The sequence below is a fragment of the Benincasa hispida genome, chromosome 7 (genome assembly GCF_027475165.1).
Source record: "Benincasa hispida cultivar pf3 chromosome 7, pf3_genome.v1.1, whole genome shotgun sequence".
Lineage (NCBI taxonomy): Eukaryota > Viridiplantae > Streptophyta > Magnoliopsida > Cucurbitales > Cucurbitaceae > Benincasa > Benincasa hispida.
The window spans coordinates 45,764,433-45,779,451 of NC_143484.1; the positions used below are offsets into that span (position 1 = coordinate 45,764,433).

At 29.2% G+C, this 15,019-nt stretch overlaps 1 long non-coding RNA gene across 1 annotated transcript; it reads right to left on the reverse strand.

Annotated features, from left to right (window-relative positions):
- Positions 1-9,917: 9,917 nt before the first annotated feature.
- Positions 9,918-11,802, reverse strand: LOC150035196 (uncharacterized). The gene is made up of 3 exons (XR_016530854.1): positions 11,417-11,802; positions 11,244-11,322; positions 9,918-11,158 (listed from the first exon to the last, which is right to left on the reverse strand). It is a non-coding gene; the product is annotated as an uncharacterized LOC150035196 (long non-coding RNA).
- Between the last annotated feature and the right edge of the window lie 3,217 nt (positions 11,803-15,019).

Below are 15,019 nucleotides of genomic sequence, written 5' to 3' on the forward strand. Positions count from 1 at the left end.
GAGTGGCATGTTGTTTGAAATTTTGGTGTAAAATATGTAGGTGTGTTGTCTAGGATATAAAACCTTCCATGGAGCTTCACGTTTCTAAAAATATATGTTTTTGACTATTGGGTGGGATATGATTGATGTAATAATGATCGAATCCTTTTAATTGGACTTATGCATAAACACTTCAATCTTTATTGTCATTGTTAGTTTATTCATTTGTTCTTTTACTTGTATATCGATATGGAATTAATTTCACAGGTTCACCCTTAAAATTTTTTAAATGGTCAACCTTCTCCAATTGATTTTCAATAACATTTTTTTCAAATAATATTTACTGCTAACCGGTGGATAATGATACTTATGGGTAAGCACAAGCATCTCACATGGATGTGTTGGAATTGATTTTTAAATTCTCTTTATTAGTTCAAACTGAGATTTTTTAAATAATTTAGTTTTTGAATGGTTATATGACTTATGTTGTATATTTTTTAGTGATGAATGAGATGATAATTTCATAATGATAGCTTCTTTGCTTCTCATTTCTTCTTTAACAAAACCACTCATTCTCTTCTCTTTTTTCCTTAGGTGTTATCATGGCTTTTGCTTCAGGTCTAGTTTATTTATCTAGTTTCTTCTTTTAATATTTTTTTACTAACTTACTAAAGAGAGCTTAGAACATGTAGATTTCGTGTTGTGTAAATAAACGTTTAGAAGAATGAAATATCCAACATGAGGACATATTAACACAATTTTCACAATACAAATTTGTAAACATAAATAAACGTTAATCTGCGGGTGAAGTGTAAACATGAAAATAAGGTTTGTCTTGTGTTGTACTATTGCATGTTAAAATTGAATACTATCTGTTGTACCTTCTAATTCTTTTCTACCAAAGGATAAAGTTTTTTTAATCAAATAAATTAATATAACATGATGTTTGAACCTCCATTGTTAATGTTCTCTTTTCTACTTAGTTTTATGCTATTTTTCTCATATATCCTTTGAGACCTAATTATCTTTTGTGACTTATTGGGGATCTGTGTGGAACCAAACAGAAATAGTATGTTAGAATGTTTGGCTTCCGAATTAGGTGTTATATATGTTGTGGCTTCTTCTTTTGCTTTGGTTTTTATTATGTTTTTGTTGGTGGTGGATTTGTTAGCTTTTGTTTCTTATGGTGTGTGTTTTCCTAATGTGTTGTAGAGACGAATAAGAAGAGTTTATTTCTTGGCAGCCTTGTTGATAGAGTACTAGTTTTCGTGATTGCTGGTCTAGTTTTGATTGGGTTTTACTTGATGAAAAGGAGGAGGAGAATCCTAGAAGGTAGCTGGCTTGTTTGGATTGCTTAGAAATACTTTTTTTTCTCCACTTAAAAGCACTTTTTCAAGCACTTAGAAAATCATTCAAACATCTATAAATTTTCGAGACCGTGATGATACCTTTCTTTTTAAGTAATTTTGGTAATTCTTGTTCCCACTTAGAACTTGATGGTAAACTTATTGACTATGTTGAAATTGCAATTAAGGTATTGGCTAAAGATGTTTTTTATATGACTGTTTTGATATGGCTAGTAGTTTTGATGTAAAAAGCATTAAGAGAGGGAGTGCTTAGTTGGTTTTCATTTGTCTTCGTTATGTGAATTTCTACTTGGTATGCCTATCTATTTTTAAAAACATTTAATAAAAATTTAAATACTACTAGTTTGAATGCAACTAACTATTTCTTTCTCACTTCCTCTCTCTCAAAGTTGCATGAAAGTGCTTGAATTGGAGTGAATTTAAACATTTAAGATAAATATTTAACCATTTAAGGTTTTCTTGAGAACCTTTTTTTACATAATTTAACAAAACAATACGTAAGTGAATTTCTATTTGGTGTGCCTATTTGTTTGTTTTCTTTTTTTACATGCCTAAATCTTATGACTCAGTTATCAAATTTTGTTATTTAGAAATGTTACCTTATTCTCGTTTTTGCTTGCAGGCATGAAGAGTCCCAACTTTTGTGGTTTGTAGCCACCTTAACTTCAAAAAAAATGCATTAATCATGTGGCATTTTTCCCTTGTCTATAATTCTCCTTATAACTTCAAAGTTACCTTGTTTTAGTTCCGGGAACTTAATACCTCTTGGTTGTCTTAATATATGATTCTAAGTCTTTCATATTCTAGTAGTTTGTGTAAATATAAGTTTTATACTTTCATGTAATTTCTTTTAATATATATTGATCGATGTAACTTGTTGATACGAAAGGATTTACTGTCGAAACCATATGGAGTTGATTTGGATAAAAATATATTTTATCTTGATTTTGGAGTTAAATTATCGTCCAATTTTTCTTTTGTAACTTATTGGGGATTTGTGAAAGCAATTAAGATTTTATTTTGTGCATGTACAAGTAAAAGAAAAATATTATTGTGCAAAGCAACAAATATATATATATATATATATATTTTAATAAAAAATGATGATAGATATTTAATATCGAACAATTACTAACAAAAAATAGGTAAAAATCCGACATTGAAGATAATGTTAAGTATCGGTTGAAAACCAACATTAAACATAGTATTCAATGTCGGTTGAAAACTAACATTGGATAATTGGCATTGAAATTTTGTTAATCTATAATGTTGATTTAAAACCGACATTAAAAACATCCGACATTAAAGATCTTTTATAACATGATCTTCAATGTCGATTTTCAATCGACGTTGTACCTCTATAATGTCAGTTTTAAACTGACATTAAAGCTCAATTTTGTAATAGTGAGAAGAAGAATGCCCCAATTTTGTAAGAGGAAAATATGCTAAAAATATGTCACATACCTATATGTAAGGGTTATATGTGCATGTATATGTATATAAAAAATTTTAAGTATACTTCCACTAGGTAGTAATAATTTACATATATTATAACGTTGAATAATGTCCAGCAAAAAAAAAAAAAAAGATACATATAAAAATTGAATTGAAAATAAAGTAAAAACTTCAATCGATATTTACATTTCTCAATATTTATCAAAAAAAATCATAAAAAATTATTTTGTAGGTTAAAAAAATTAAGAGTTCGTTTATTAACCATTTTAGTATCATTATTGGTTCTATTTTTTTAGGGCAAAATGTACCTTAAAATTTGAGATTAGTATCTATTTGGCTTAGAGATTTCAAAAAAAACATTTTAGTCTCTAAGGTTTGGAAAATGTTTTTAAATATTCCCTGAGTTTACTTTTTCGTTAGTTGACTAAAGGAAAAGTGACATGACATATCGAGTTGATATATTTTAAATGAGGTGGTAATTTTTGTATTAATTTTATATTAATTTGTTTAACTTAGGTGAATTTGAGCCTTTAAATTTTACCACATAGCTTCCTTCATCCATCATTTTGATTCCTCAAATTTTAACTCCAAAATGCTCTAGTTTTCAACCCCTTCATTCTTCTCCCTCTAATTCTCCTCCTCGATTCTATTTTGAAACTTAATTATTCACTTATGGCCTGTGCGAATTTGTGGGATGAAAGGTTACTTTTGTTAGACGTACGTATAATTAAAGTATGGATCATGTATGTGAATTAATATTTTATAATTTTATTAGCCTAGGTTCTATGATGTGATCTAATTAATTAAGAACCTAATTGAGTATAAACTTAATGGGTAGAAAACTCATTCCTAGTTAGTTATTAATGGAAATCCTAATTGAATTAGTATATGAATAGATCTAAGGGATATGGTCTCCAATATAGCAAAACAGTAAACACTCAAGTCTTTCTTGAATCTCATCTATAGAGAGATACTATTAAAGACATTTGGAGTCTTAATTGAAGAAGACCATAGTCATTTATTATCATCTTGAAACGATCATCGGTTTCTCAATGGAATCTGATATCTTATTCAGAATCTTGATTGTGTGTTTTGGGAGTTTGAGGGAAATGGGTGTTCGTTAAAGTTTTTAGACTCGAACAAAAATGAAACAAAGAGGTTCGAGAACTTGCTTAGAGACTATTAATGGCAGCAAAAAACAGAGATTAATTTGTTTTGCAGCAAAATTTCCTTAAAAAAATTGGTTTGCCACGAGATTGGCCTTCAAATGTTTAACATTTTTACAAATAAAAAGAATGGGCAAAGAGAGAAGGAAAAACAAAAAAGAAATAAGAAAATCTCAATAATCTAAAAAATAATATAAAATTAATAAAGATTTCCACTTCATTTAGAATTTATCAGCTTAATATGCCACATCATTTTTTCGTTAGTCTGTCAAAATTAACTCAGATACCATTTATAACTATTTTTCAAATTTAAAGGATTAAAAACGTCTCTTTTAAAATTTCAATGGACCAAATAGATACTACTTAATATATTTTTTCTAACTTGCTTTCAATTCTATGATTTTAAATAGGTACTCATATATATATTATGGAAATATGTTTTGTAATCTTATAATTGGGCTAATATATATTTTTTAGAATGTATGAAAACATTAAATAAGTTAAATAAATAAACACTCAATAAAGTTAACACACAATAAAAAAAATGGAACAAAACACATAATCAAAAATTAAATTCGCAACTATTTTGTCCCTATATTATCTCACATCTCACAATTTCCCATAAAAATATATATGTTAAAATGAAGATTATACCTGTAGTATATGCCTTTTGTATGATTAGGTCCCAGGTTCACGTAAATTTTAAAATGTACATTAATTTAAAAAAAAAATAGTATTTTACGTGGTAAATTCAATTCATTTTCTACTTAAGTTAAAATATGCACAATGTAATGTTTTATAAATTATATAAAAAATAATATTAGCTATATAATTTTTTTAAACATAAAACATGTTAATAATTAAACTAATTAATAATATGTTTAAAAGAATAATTAATAATAATTTATATGCAATCTAATATTTAGTGGGATAATTATAATTTTTTTTATAAATATATTATCAAATAAATTTTTGAATAACACATTTTCGAACAATCCTTTAATTAGAATATAATTTTTTAATATACTATCAAATACACATTTAAAAATATGAAATGCGACACTCTTTCATAAAATTTCGTATTTTCAAATTTATATTTTTTTAGAGGTAATTTATTTAGTATTTTTATATTAAATCAAACTTGTCCAAAAAAAACCCCAAAACTCGAGTTTGTAAACTCTTATTTTTTAGTAAATGAGTTTTTTTTTTTTCACTACAAGTGAAATATATAATATTAAACTTTCGATATTAAAAGAAAAATGTATTTGTGCATGAGCTTTCTAGTTTTGAAAAGTTACTTTAGAAAATAGAGGCACAAGTCCCACAACGTTATAATTATTCTAGGAATTTGAAACAAGAATAAAAGTAATTTTATTTTTTATGACAATTGTGGCGTTATCCTGAAAAATGTGGTTGGTGGACCGCTCGTTTGTATTGACTTAAAAAATATATATATTTTTTAAAAAAATCATTTTTATTTAAACATTTTTTATAAAAATTGATTAAAATACACTTAAATAAAGTAGGTTGAGTAGTTGCTAAACATTACAAATTTTTTAAAATAACTTATTTTTTAAATTAAATCCTTAAAAATGCATTCCAATCACACTTTTGATACATTAGTCGGATTCAGAATTAATGACTACGGCTACAATTCTTATTACCAATAAGGTTAAACCTTTATCGCCGCATATGGTTGGTTTGACTTTTCATATCCGTCCAACATATAAACAAATATGGTGACAAAATTAATTGATTAAATCCAATTTAAGGCGTCCAACATATAAACAAATATGGTGACAAAATAATTGAATAAATCCAATTTAACCAAACCACGAGAATTAATGATAACAAAAAAAGAGAGAGGAAAAAAAAATTATTTTAATGTAGTTTTGATTTATCTATCGATCAAAATGTTATATTTTTACCTTTTATTTTTTTGAAAAATTTTTATTTTGCTTTTAAGTCTCAAAATATTACATTTTTACTCTGATTTTTGTATTTGAATTTCACTTATGTTCTCTAGTTTTCATTATTTTGTACTTTTATTCTCAAGTTTTGTAAATTATCTCTTTAATATTTGACTTTAACTTTTTATTAATTAATTTATGATGGAAAATGAGTGAAAAGTAAATTAGTTTTAATTATTTTTAATTAATTAATAAACACTAATAATAAGGATTTAAAGTGAATATTTAGTGAAAGTTGAGGGTAAAAAGTGGAGATTTTGAAAAATAGGAACTAAATGAGAACTCTTGAAATAATACGTATGTGGCTCTTCTTTTAGTGTTGTATCGTGAGTTGTAATCTTTATGAATATTTTCTATTATTAACCAACTTGAATAAAATATATGACCATTCGACCACCAATTATTGTATAAATATTGCCTCTTTTACATTTATGTGATATTAATCCTATTATAATTCTCATATAACAGAAACAAAATGCATATATTACTTAATAATGTAATGTTTTGAAACCTATGTGACCGAATTGACTCAAAAGTTTGGTGAGTAAAATTTAATATTTGGAAACCTTGATCACCAAATAAAAATTAGGACCATAAAAGTATTTTTCTAAAATATTAACAAGTAAGAGATTTTATTTTTAAAAAAAATATAAGAAATACCAATTACCATGTCAATTTGTGTACATTTCAAACTCTAGAAATGCCTATCAAATTATCAATTACAAAATTTCTTATTTTCAGACCTCTATATCAAATTGTATAGGCCAAAGCAAGCTTAGTATTGGAAAACCTCCCACTTCTATCATAGGAATAAATAAAAAAATAACAGAAAAGTTAAAAAGAAATCAATAAAAAAATTTGAGAATACAAGAATTTACATGGAAAATTTCCAACTCGGAGAAAAAAACACGGTCCACCAGAAAGAAATCCACTATGTGAAAATTGTTATAATCACACAGAACAATTCTCTCTCCCGATACCAATTACAAAAGCACTTTCTCAAAGCTTTTATACTACTCACATTGTTTGGAATAAAATCGGTGTCGTTAGTTCAACTTAACCCAAAACAAAAAAAAAAAATTATAAAACTCAAACTACAACTAAAACTAATAAGTAGTTATAGCAGAGAGGTCGATCCACAAGGAACCTCTATTAATTGACAAGATTAACATTTTGAATTCTAAAATGTAACAAATGGAGGGTTTGTTTGTTTTAAAGAAACTAAGTAAAAGTAAAACAAGATTTGATAGGAAATTTTAGTAACGAGAGAAATGAGAGAGATTATGTAATAAAATTCAATAGAAAAAGAATCCTAGGGATTTTATGTAGATTAAGCTAATTCTATCATAGACTTAATAAAATTCATGCAATTAAATTGTTCCATAGTTAATTAAAGATTACCCCTAATGCCCTAATTAGTCAATTAAACAATTAGCCCTAATTTAGTTTTTAATTGCTTCCTAAAGACATTCCACAATTAATCCCTAAATTGCATTAATCTCTTGGATTTTCTTAACTATGACATTCTTGAAACTCAAAAGACTGAAAAATCAAGCATGATTATATGGATGTTCTAAATTAGTGGATTCTTTCAAGAAAATAGGAAAATAAGTCCAAACTTTCAATCAAGATCACTAATTCTTGCAACCTAATCACAATTTTGCTATAGAACCATGTAATTTGGCATACAAAATCAATTAAATTTGAGTTGCCAATTCATTTTTAACTGATTTTATTGAAATTCACAGTAAGAACATTCAAGAACAACAAATTACAAGAAAGAATTTAAAGAAAAGTTTCAAGAATTTGCTAATTTACATAATCCCAAGAAAAAGACTTACCTACGCATGGAGAAGAAAATTCTTCAAGAAATCCATTGAGCATAATTGGTATACAAAATGAACAAAATTTGACAGAATCTCCAGAAAAGCTTTCAAGTTCGTCAAAAATGGTATCTCTCCTCTAAAAAAAATCTGGAAAACTGAATTTTTATTAGTTGAGGGTCACAACATTGCGACCCTATGATTGTGCAGGTTCGATGCTTGTTTGCGTGCTGGCACACATGCGTTTTTTATTTTTCTGTCAATCTCTGGAGTGTTGCAACGCTGGCTATAGTGTTGCGACGCTGCCCTATTTTGTAGCATTTTGGTGCTTTCTGTCTTATACGTTGAGCTAGAATTGGAGTATGTTTTGGAGAGAGCGTTGCATCGCTTCGAGTGGTGTTGAAGCATGTTGAATTGGTTCGATTGAGGGGTAGAATGGTAATTTGTCAACTCCTTTTTTTCTTAGTTGATTCTTTTGCTTAGTTTGACTCCATTTAGCTCCATATTTGTAATGATGACTTCATTTGTGTCGGGATTAGATTTTACCTACAAAATGGATGTTTAAGCAAACAATTAACATAGAACGAGGAATGAACACTACAAACATAGCTCTTTTCAAGACCTATCACACACCATTTTTTCCACTCTCAAACTAGAGAATACATAAAGGGAATTTAACTAGAGCTAGCAAACTTAAGCTTAAAGTACTTCTAACTAGGACAATTTGAAACCAAGAGCACGGACTCCTTTTATAGTGCTCAAAGCCCATGACTTTCTTAAACTTTTTCAATGTAAGACAAACACATGACTTTCCTAAACATTTTCAAGGTAGGACAAGCTCATGACTTTTTAAAGCCTTTTTGATGGGGACAACTGCACTTCTAATATTTTGCCAAAAAACCCAATAAATTCCACCTTGACAAGATATTTGAAGAATCCACAATTTCTACAACATCCATTGTCTTCACCAAAAATCATAATGCTCATCTCATAGAATTATAATCTACTTCACCATAAAAAGTAGACCACTTGGAATATCACCTTCCAAAATTTTTCTTTTTCATCACATGCCGATAAACCTTGCTGATATTTATGGTGCAACTTCTACCTACTTAGTTCACTTTGAAATCCTTCAGCCATCAATATAACTTCCACCACACACTTTGTATAATCACCAAGTGAATGCCCGTGTGCAAACTTGTGGAAATGCTAACATCACATCCTCTATCATGGTAAAGTGGACATACCACGAGAATGAATATTGCCTTGCTTCAATAGAAGAGATTGTCATCTTCTGTGATAACGGAGACAACATTAGCATCCGATTTAGAGCTTTTTGAAAAATTTGCTCTGTTAGGACAATCCTTTTTCATGTGTCCAGATTGTCCACATTCTCAGCAAACCTTTTTCTGCATCAACTCTTTCTTCTTCTTCCACTTGAATCCTCTTGTGAAGTATGCACTTTACTATTCAGTCTTCTTTCTTTAGACAAAAATTTACTAGTAACCTAAGTAAAATCTAAAGTTTCCTTCCCGTACACCAAGATTGACTTCATCTGTTCATAAGAATGAGAAAGTGACTAGATGAGTTGAAGTGTCTTATCTTCATCTTCTATCTTCACTTCTATTACCTCCAGCTCAGAAATAATGTTGTTGAAAATACCCAGATGATCTGAGATTTTTGTACCTCCACCATTTGTAATGTATGCAACGACTCCTTCATAAACAACCAATTTGAGATGCTCTTTGTTTGACACATTGCTTCAAGCTTCTCCCAAAACTCTTTGGCTATCAAAATTCCATGCACATTTGCAAGAAATTTTTTAGCCACATTTAGCTTGATTGGACTTACAGCTTTCAAATCCATTTCCTCCCAAACTTCTTCGCTCATGTTAGACTTCTTAGAACCTTTACTGGAACCACCACTGAACTCTCATGGCCTACCATCAATGCTTAACTCTTTAAAAGCACAACTGTTTGGTCTTCCTTTTAAGGCCTTGTGTAACTAAGCTTGTACCAGTACGTCCTTAATGTAACGACTTGACCCCCTAGGACTTAGGTAAGGTCGTTACTAACATAAATGCATGCAAAGAATTTAAAACGACGCTCAGTTATTTGAAACAAGAGAAGTTCAAAAGACATTTATTAAATGCAATTGTTAAAAACAATAATAGGGTACCCATAAATCATAAAGGTTAATAAATACATATGAAAAACAATTCTTAATAATAAGTTTCAAACATCAAAACTAAACATTAAGAGAAACATGAAAAGGACTCTAAATCTCATGATGCGGAAGCGTAAAAACTAGTCCGGTGATACGATCACGAATTCCGCTATGCCATCACCGGTGCATTTCTACACTTACCTGAAACATCAACATAAGAAAGAATGAGTATGAAATACTCAGTAAGTAGCCCCACCACTGGGGTCAGACTAGGCATCTATGTCCTCTAGATACCCGCATATGGCACATAAACACATGAAACAGACAAGAGACTGAGTCCTATCCTATTGTAGTTAAGTATGCCCACAAAACTGGTGGATCCCGGAGGAACCACAAAACTGGTGAATCCCGGAGGAACCACAAAACTGGTGAATCCCGGAGGAACCACAAAACTGGTGAATTCCGGAGGAACCACAAAACTGGTGAATCCCGAAGAAAACACAAACTGGTGAATCCCGAAGAAAACACAAACTGGTGAATCCCGAAGGAAACATAAAACTGGTGAATCCCGAAGGAAACACAAACTAGTGAGCATCTAACTAATCAATGAGGATATTCACACAGTCTCAACGTTCAAAGAATCAACACCGTACAATTCTAAAACATATATGAAATCCTTGGTACCATGGCTTCATCACATACACATAATCCTCAACAACATATTATACAACATTCATGTAGACCTTACATCATAATTCTCCAACATATAAGTATACCTCAACACCAACAGATCAGACGTCGACATATGAAAACACACACCATCACATACTAACGATCAAGTGCTTAGGCGTGTATTTAAACAATTCAGTACTCGTGCCAAAACATACCTTGATTCAGGTCATACTATCAATCAACATGCTAACAATTTACCATAACATACACTCACCATGCTAGCATACATCTAAAGCCTGGCCCGTGGGCAATTCCAGTGGTAAAATTACTTACCTCGAAGTCAAGTTCAGATATTAATCCAAGCTAATGCTCTTCAACAAAATAAACCTTGAATTAAGTCCCTTAATACAGACATAATACTAAATTTTAGTCTTTGGAATCAAAACCCAACATAAAAATTTAACCAGACGGTCACCAAAACTTACCCAAACGAAACTCGCAAGATTTCGACTCCAAAATTTCCTCTTAGCAGATTTTAGAACTCATACCAAAATGCCAATCTGAACATGATTTTAGTCCCAAATTAGTAACTTAATTTTCTTATAGGTACCCTTAACCCAAAAGACAAACGGCCCAACTACTCACCCAAACTTAACAATTCCTGACGAAAAAATCAGTCTCCTTCTTGATGAGCAACGTCCTCAAAATCCTCTGAATATCGCTTCTGAAAGTCCAAACTTAACGGATTTTAACCAAAATTATTCCAAAACAAACCACACCCAAACTTCCAGGAAAACATCTAACACTAAGAATCTTACCCAAAAGAGATATGACAGCAACCGCGACGACGGATAACGAAGTGGCTCTGGATGACAAGACGGATCAGCAACAACGTCGAACCCACGATCTTAGATCTGGCACTCGCAGACGGCTGAGAGTCGACGAGACCGACACGGCGTGAGTAGAGGCGTGCAAAACCCCAGTGCGAAGAGTCGGTGGCGAGGAGAGGCACGAACACGTGACTGAGAAGGGAGAGATCACGCGGTTTGGGTCGCCGATGCTCGCGGACGGCACCGTTAGGCAAGGGTTGCTGAGAGAGAGAGAGATGCGAGCGGTGGAGGTGATCGGTGAGCGACTGGGATTCGTGGCTGGCGGCGGATGTTCAGCGTTCGATCTGGGCGACAGAGACTGAAGGAGGAAGAAAAATGACGGGTAATAATAATAATAATAATAAAAGGAAAATAGTACAATTATAATTAAATCCTTTCCTTATTCCACCTTATACCATTTAAATTTCTTTCCTTTTCTAAGAAAAATAAATTCTTGCCATAAATTTCCAAATTGAGTTTGACAATTGAAAAGAATTTGAATAATTTCCACGCTAACACTTAAATCCTCGCACTTATATTTTAAATTCAAAAATTCCAAACGTGCTCTTCCACTAAGGATAATTACTGAAAAGGAAAAAATTACCTTATTATTAAATAAAAAGGCACGGGATGTTACACTTAACTTGCACTTGCCACAAGCCAAAGTTGATCATTCCATCAAATTTCTCCACATTAAACTTTACTAAACTCATAAAACTTGACATATCTGCTTCTTTTCTAGAAAAACAACAAATAGTGAAAAACCCACATTATTCACAATACTACAGCTCTTTTCAAGAATTCTTTTTTTGATGTGGAAGGTCAGATAATGTTGCAACCACATAGCATACTTAGAAATTCAAGAAACAACGAACCTGATGCTTTGATTCCACTTTTTGGGAAAAACCTCCTACTTCTACCGCAGGAATAAGCAAAAAAAATAATACAAAAGTTAAAAGAAAACCAATAAAAAAAACTAAGAACACAAGAATTTACGTGAAAAACTCCAAACTTGAAGAAAAACCATAGCCCACTAGTAAGAAATCCACTATGTGAAAAATTGTTACAATCACATAGAACAATTCTCTCTCTCGGTCCCAATTACAATAGCACTCTTTCAAAACTTTTATACTACTAGACCATTTTTCCACTCTCAAACTAGAGAATACATAAAGAAAATTTAACTAGAGTTAGCAAACTCAAACTTAAAATGTTTCTTACTGGGACAATTTGAAACCAAGGGCATGGACTCCTTTTATAGTGCTTAGAGTATTTAACTTTCCTAAACCTTTTCAATGTAGGATAAGTCCATGACTTTCCTAAATTTTTTCAATGTAAGACAAGCCCATGACTTTTCTAAACCTTTTTTTATGTGGGACAACTGCACTTCTAATATTTTGTCAAAAAATCAAATACTTAGATCCTCAATAATTTTTGTCAAATTTGAAGTTTTAGGTTTGATCTCTCATTCCTATAATTATTGTACTAAAAAAAATTAAAAAATACATCAAATTGTATGTTCGAATTACCTGGTCAAACTAAAATAATAATACTATATATATATATATATATATATATAACAAGTTATAAGGAGTGAGGGATCAGGAGGTGTACTAATATATCCCAATTAAGTTGACATTTCCATAACACCCTCATCATATCCTAGATAAAAAAAATAAATAAATACATTATCTATTCAAATTCATAACAATTTTTACTACATAGCTAAAACTTGTAAAAGAAAAATCTGAAATCACTAAAATAACATTTCGAAATTAAACTTATACTCATCTTAAAAGACGGCACACAAAATACTACCAAACATAAGCAAACTAGTTTTCTCAAAAAAAGAAGAAAGAGAAAAAAAAAAAAAAGAAAAAAAAAGAAAAAAAAAAGGGAAGAAAGAACGGGTTCTTTTTAAGGCATTTACTTAACGAAGTGTTAGTGCTAAATTTTTAGGTCACAGACTCACATTTTATGTAATTTAGTTAATAATTTTTTTAACATGGATTGCTAAAAAGAAAGAGAGGCTTCGTAGGTCAATATCAAGACACAAACAAAATACCACAACATAAGAAAACGAAGAATAGCAAACACAAACACTTCATTAACTAAAACCAATAATATTTCAATTTAGTTGATTTTAGAGAATAAAGTATTGTATTAGACTTCCGATAGGAAAAATGAGACGAAAAATGAAATTGAATAGACAAAAATGATCATTTTAAAACTAATAAGTTTTTGTGAGTACAAAGCTAAAATAAATAAAAGTTAAAAGTACAAAGATAAAAATGAACCACAACCAAAGCGAGACAAAATATAATATTTAAATAAAGTAAAAACATAGTATATAAATAGTTATTACCCTACGAGCAAGATAACTAATTGACATCTACTACTTCACTTGAAGTTGGATATTCAAATTCCTACACCTTCATATATAATAAATTTTATTTATCTATTTTCATTCTAAACAATAAATTCTTTTCTTCTTCTTTTTTAATTAAAATATTATTTCAATTCTTGTATTTTACGACTTGTTAAATTTTAGTCATTGTATTTTCAAATATCAAATTTTAGTCTCTGTATTCTCAATAAATCTTAATTTAGTCTCTATTATTAGTTTATTGTTGATTTTTTTTTCATTATCTGTTAAAATTTTTATTATAAATTTTGTAGACAAATTCATATATTGTATATTATTTGACATGAAAATTATTATTAGGTTAAAAAAACTATTTTAGTTTTAGTTGTTTGAGACATGTTCAATTTTTATTCATATACTTTCAAATATCTAATTTTATTCTATATTTTTTCAATAAATCTTAAATTTAATCTCTATTTCAATTTATTGATGATTTTTGCAAAAGTTGTTATTATCATTATTTATTAACCTTTTTACTAAATTCTAGAAATATATTCATGTAATGTATTTTCTTGAATGAAAATTATTGTTATACTTTAATAAATTTTGATAAAAATTAATTTTGAGTGACTAAATTAAGATTTATTGAAAGTATGAAGATAAAAATTTGATATTTAAAAATATATGGAATAAAATTAAACAAACTCTAAAGTAGAAGGACTAAAATGTTATTTTAGCCTTATTATATATTACGATTTAACTATTTTGGATTTTAAAAAATCAGTCTAAAGTAATTAAATTTAAAATTTATTTAAAGTATAAGGACCAAAAAACAATAATTTTTACTTTGGAAAATGTTAAATTACTATTTTGGTCCCATACTTTGGAGTTTATTTAACTTTATTCTATGTATTTTCAATTGTCCAATTTTAGTCCATATAATTTTAAATAATCTTAAAAATTTCCCCCAAAAGTTAATTTTTACTAAAATTGGTTAAATAATAATAATAATTTTCATGCAAGGAAATACAATATGTGAATATATTTTCAAAATTTATAAATCAAAAAGTTTTTTTTTTAAATCAACAATAATAAGGAATAACTTTAAGATTTATTAAAGGTAATTGTACTCGGTATCACTTTTAGAAATAATAATTAAGTGTAAAACAACATTTTTAAAGACTCCT